This window comes from Pyxicephalus adspersus, chromosome 5 (genome assembly GCF_032062135.1).
Source record: "Pyxicephalus adspersus chromosome 5, UCB_Pads_2.0, whole genome shotgun sequence".
NCBI lineage: Eukaryota > Metazoa > Chordata > Amphibia > Anura > Pyxicephalidae > Pyxicephalus > Pyxicephalus adspersus.
Window position 1 is genome coordinate 64,878,864 of NC_092862.1, and position 6,415 is coordinate 64,885,278.

The 6,415-nt window shown below is 38.4% G+C and overlaps 1 pseudogene; it reads right to left on the reverse strand.

Annotated features, from left to right (window-relative positions):
- Positions 1 to 3,126: 3,126 nt before the first annotated feature.
- Positions 3,127 to 4,049, reverse strand: LOC140331060 (ornithine decarboxylase antizyme 1 pseudogene; annotated as a pseudogene).
- Positions 4,050 to 6,415: the final 2,366 nt, after the last annotated feature.

Here is a 6,415-nt window from a genome sequence, read left to right on the forward strand (position 1 = left end):
CAGCTCACATCCACCATGCAAATGGCAGTAGTAGAGATGAGTTTGAAGGAAAGAATGTCTTTGCTTTCTGTTGTATCTCTGGGGCCACCTGCTGGATGGCTCTGTGAAATTGCAGTTTGAGCCTCAACCAGTAGTCATTGCACATAGGGAAAATTTTGGTGTAATATTTTTGTACATACAATATGGCTTAGTGCACTGTTGTTCTGCCTGATTGTGTTTTTACCAGGATTCTGTTAATCTATAATTAAAAAGGTTCTTTTTTGAATACTTGTTAATGAGTGCAAATTGATACCATTACTCTGTTAATCTGCAAACAAATCCAGCAGGGTGTATTTTGCTGTCTCTAGTTCAGGCTTTGTTAGGTGACCATCAGTGTCCTGCTTACTGCAGGGGCCATTTTGAAATACTTTTTCTACTTTGTAGCTCCTATGCAGACTGGCAGGTAATCAGATAGGAATATTTACTTGTAGGTTTAGGTTCTACATAAAAAAGAAAGGTATATTACTTGTTTTTAGTTGCTGGCTCACCTAACCTCGCCTCACAGGCATGAAAAGCTGCAGCACAGGTAGGGAATTGATGCGGAAGATGGCCGCCACCTTTTTAAAAAAGAGTGTTAATGTGGTTTCTTTCTGTTATGGGATAAAAGCCCTCCAAGAAAGCATACCAGGAAGTCAGAGCATGCGTCTCTCCAGCTCAGTCTACCATGCCTCTAATAGAGGATGTGTAACAAAGGATATTTCTCCATGTATGCTAGTGTCAAAGGGTGCTAAGGCTTCCGCGAGCAATGTACAATTTGGCAATGCAACCAGGCATTTATCCCACTGACCATCACACAGACCAGCAATGTGCAATTTGTGCCTGTCAAGTCAGCTAAAACTGACACCAATTAATGTTTTGTCCATTTGTAAAGGTGACATTCTTCCCATTGGCAGCAATGCAACCAGGCATTTATACCACAGACCATTACACTGACCAGCAATGTGCAATTCGTACCTCTTAGGTCAGCTAACACTGACACCAATAATGTTGTGGCTATTTGTAAAGGTGACATTCTTCCAACCGGCAGCAATGCAACCAGCCATTTATCCCACTGACCATCACACAAGCGTACAGTGATCTGTGGGTTTCTCCTCTTAAAAGGTTGAGAGAGGTGGATTTAGGCGATCAAGCAAAGATAAATCTCCTGCCTATTTTAAGTCAGTCCCCAGATCATTCTGCCATTGAAATATTCTGGGTGTGTGGCACAAAGGCCTTGCCCTTCAAACTTATCTGTGCATCTTGTTTTAAAGCAGCAAAAGATAAGGAAGTACAACCAAGCCTGCCTCTCAAGTACTATCTGTTTGGCAAAGGAATAAAAGCCCTGGAAAAAGCATCCCAGAAAGGCAAGACATCCAGCTTCTCCCAGTCCTATTCGTCGATCCTCTAGAACAGGACGAGGGGCAAGAGAAAGTTCACCCCGTGAAATTAATAATAGAAAGAGGTCACTCTCTCATTCCAGGAGCAAATCTGTGGAGCACCCAGAAAGTGATCCATGTTGGGCATGTGCTGCAAGGGCATTACCATCTAAGCGGGTGTGTGCTATATGCTTAAAGAAGCAGGACGAAATAAAGGATGTGAATCAAGGCTAGTACGAAGTGGCCATTCTTCACCTAAAGAAGTTATATCCCACATTTTAAAAGGAAAGTACAATTATTTTCTGTTTAGGATCCTCGGGGTCAGTGTCTAGATAAGGACTTGAAGTGAATCTACACCCTAACAGGTCTGGTTGTTGCCCAGCAGTAGTATTAGGATTAGTGTCACATTGTTGAGGTGGGCAGATAAACAGGTCCTATATACTGCCCAGATCTATTTGTAAGAAGGTATACCGAGGATCACAGGGGGCAGTTTGCCAGGATGTGGCATAGACATCAGTAGCTCTTTTAAAAAACTGTGCAAGAGGCATAAGATAACCTGTCAAGAAATTTGTTGACCCTCCGTAAATGGAATCTAAAAATCTTAGGTTCTGTAGTCAGATAGTCTAAAAAGAGCCTAAGGAAAGCCTTTTGAGGGTGTATCAATCCAGAAGGTTTCCGGATTTGGAAAAGCATGTGGACACCTTCAGTGATTTCAGTCAGGTAACAGGTTACAGGATAGAGTTTTTGTCAGGCTCTCTGAGATCCTGGTACATTCAGACAACAGTTCCAGGAGATTCATAGAAGTGCAATTTGTTTCTATCCTATATGCAATCAGAAGAGTCAGTTATGGCCAATGCAGGGAATAGAAATCTGAAGATAGGAAGGCAAAAGTGTTCTAATCTAGAACACTTTTGCCTTCCTACAAAGTGGCACAAATAATCGTGTGGGCTCAGAGTTTTAGACGGGTCCACACTGCCAGCGAAGGAATTTAATATTTTAATATAATTATGCAGTTTTTATATAGCATTGGTTAATGTACATTTTGAGTTCCAGTTGTGCTTCCTTGATGCTTGGCTTTGCTGCCTATTGAAGTAGAGACTTACTGCACGCTTGTCAGTCTAACAAGACTTGGGATAGGGGTTCTCCCATTGCAACCTATAAGGCTAAACAAATCTTTGGAGACTTCCAACTGGTTATTTACAGGTCACTTCAGTAGAAACCTCTGCAAATGGAGCCCATAGAGTTGCCCCTTTCCTAGTTGAATGTCTCTAGACTACCTGCAAGGGAATGAAGCCCTCATGATGTAAGCATACCACATGGTATTTAACCCCCCCAGCGGTATTACCAAGTGTAACTTGGCGTAGATTTTACCTGCAAAAAGTGGTAATCCCAAGTCACACTCAGGGTCACTTTTAACTAAAAAAAAAAACCCACTTACCTTCCTTGGGACACATCCTTCCTCCTCGACCTCCAGCCACATAATGCAGCGACGATCTCCCGGGTTTGCCAGCGACGACGATGCAGGCGATGGTTTGTGCGGGCGGAGCGGCGTGAAATTCAAATAATTTTGTATTGGATTCAATACAAAATAGCTTTGATGAGTCCAATACAAAGAAATAGTCATATAATATATATATATATATATATATATATATATATATATATATATATAATACAAGCTATTGTACACCTATATTATGTTTATTTATTTTTTACAGATTTGTGTTTTGTTTTTTTTTTTAAAGTTTATGAAATATCAGTGAGCTATGCCTACAATGAGGCATAAAAGTTTTAGCCTACAATGAAAAAAATTTTCATGCAAAAAATTGTACCGTATTTTGCATAGAAATTTAGAATGAATTAGACCGCTAGGGAAGTTGAAACCTTAGGATGCAAAATCTGTCAAAGATACAACTGTTCTCCATATAGGTCGACAGGGGAGGCTGATTAGAACATCCACAACTAGAAATTCTTAGATGATGAAAGGGAAAACAAAAAAACTCCAAAGATGCAAAACATTGTAAGATTACTAATCCTCACCTGAAAAATCTCTTTGAGATGTGTAAATCGTAAAGCAAGCACCTGGTCTCCTAAGGACAAGGGGATGGACAGGTCTCATAATTTCAAAGCCCAAGAAGCTGAAGGTTCAGAGAAGTGCACCTCTATTATCTCTGTTCTTGTGGAAACAACTAAACATGTTCCACATGGAGTTGCTCCACTGCAAATTCAAGTAGAACCGCAAAATATCTTTGCCCCTATCAGGGAGTATGCCATTTCGGATTTCTATGTATAGATTGTTGTTTAGTACACACTTCCCATCTGTTAGCCTAGATTGGACATTAAGAATTCTTGTCCTTTTATAGGATTTAAGCTCCTGTTATATTCAGCTTGTTAAAGGGATATAAGTTAGCTGAAAGAATGTGATCCCTCTGCCTATATCCTCCCCCACCTGGGATCTTTAGGGGTGGGTGAGAGACATCAGGGAACACTACTGAGGTCTGAGACTCGGGTTACTACAGCTACTGAAAGAAACCTTGGAACTTCTCTGCTATTACTGGGAATACTCAGGAGAGGCACGTTGCAACTTTTATTTACTTCCTTTTCTCTGGAAAAGCATTGGCTATTGAGTATCCGCCGAAGAGAGGATTTTACCATGAGAACCTGAAAATCTCCGACCTTTTTGCCAAAATGTCCTATGTTTAATATCATTTAAGCTTAACCCAAAATGATCATATCCCCACACACTGCTGAAGGTTTTTTGCTTCAATCATTACACCAATGTTTGTTACGCACTGCTCCAGTATATGTCCACTGTATGCTCTATACTACATGAAGTACATTCAATACTCCAAAATGTACTCGTAAATGTGTAAATGTGATTTAAATTGCATAAAACACAGCACTTTGCACTGTACAGTGTGTTTTACATATTGCGTACTATGTTTAATATTGATAATCTCTACATTGTACACAGTTTTCTTCGTACTATGTCCTGTAAATCATATTTAGCCCTTTGTTTTGCACACCTAACATCGCACCACTCTGTGTGCTGTGCATTTTATACTCCACTGCTGTAACAATCCCTACTCCATACACCTTGTAGTAGAGTAGATACACCACCACAAACTGATGTCCACCATTCAGATACCCAAGCACCAGATTATTTTACCATCATCCCTTTAGGAGCTACACAATCATACAATTTTTCTAACCAGTATCAAGGTCAAAACAGGACAATTGAAGGGCAAAAAAATTTAAGTATTTATTTGGAGAAATCTTCATATTCTGACACAGCTTTTATTATCCAGAAATTCCCAAAGTATCAAACATGTTATTATTCTGGAACATACCCTATATGGGGGGAAAAACAGAAGTGAGAGGGTTTTTCACTGTATTAAGTAAAATGCAAACATAAAACAAGATAAAATACTATCAAAGTGTATTATGTTTACTTTTATTAAGTTAAATATGTTTTCAAATTACTTGGGATAGGGATATCTTTAAAATAATTCTTATAAACAAAACCCCCCTTACTACATTAATAAAGGCACTATCTCCCTCAGGCATGTGTGTAGAAAAAGTTACTTCACTAAATTCCAAGCATGAAACACTTGATTCTAATGTGTTTCCACTACACCAAGTTAATGGATAAAAATAAAACCCCTTACCACTACTTTACACAGCAAGATTGGGTCCTTCTACAAAAACTGAAAAATGTAAATGGCCAGTTCTGTAAAATGTAAAATATTTTTTTATGTTCTGTTGGGAATATTCAGCAATGAAGTCCATTTTTTTATGTTTAAACATTAAAAAGGTCCATTAACCTTTAGTTTGTGCATGCCAGATATCATTATACACCACAATTTCTTCAGTCAAATAAACAAAATAAAATAAATAAAATTAGAAATCTGTTCTTCAGGGAAGATGAAGTGTTTAGCACCCCCACTGGGTAATGTCAAAAATCCTAATCTACAGATTTGTTTCACATTCACAACATTGAAAGCATCAAAGTCATTGGCTTAGAATCACAGCCACGGAATCGGCAAGTTCCAGAATAGGGAAAACCGATTTTTCCACCTAATATATGTTTCAATAATCAAAGATAGTTTTTTGTTCACAAAATGCAGGTGGGCAAAGTGACATACGATCACTTGTGTAAACTTAGTATCACATCAACAATGTTTTACTTTAAGCAGATCAGAAACTACTTCTTCAAAATATCCAACTTATTTCAAAGAGGGGAGAAATGGCTGCAAGCTCCACATTACATAAAGTAGCAATATATACCACATGCAGGAGATATGTGGAGAGTAGAGAAATGTAGACATTCTTTTCAAGGCATAAGACCATGCCTAATCAAATTCTGTGTAAACTACCTGTAGAAGAGGCAGCTGCTTTTTTGCACTTTTGAGTTTCCAGAATAAAAAAAAAAAGGGGGGGGGGGGTTTAAAAGTGGTGTTTAAGCCGACTGACCTACTCTCAACCTGGCTGTAGGCAAATGCACATTATTAAGCTAACGAGACAACAATAGTCCTAAATTGCTTACACTGTTGGCCCTCTCTCCCAGTGCATCTAAAACAGCAGACTACAGAAAGCAAATACTGATGTAGCTTTATAAAATGTATAATAGAACATTTTAAACATTTAATATTTGCTCAAAGATCATTGGAACTGCATACCAGAACATTATATGAATGTGCACTTTCATAAAACACATGTATGTTGTTTTACCACCATGCAAGCAACCAAACAATAACGGAATATTTTAATCCAAAAGTATGATAATCTGTTTCATAAATCAGAAACCTTGGGGTGAAGTCATCTTGTCTTCTTCATCTTTAAAACGGCATCTAAAACAAAAGAAACAGGTTAACCAGCAACTTTATTCTTGTTCAGATTAAAAAAAAAAAAAAAACTGCAGATAAGTCTGCATGTGATTAGATGGGTGATAGTCTGTGTCCACCAGATATGAACTATACTGTTAACACTGTTCGACTAAAGGAAAATACCACTTGTGTATA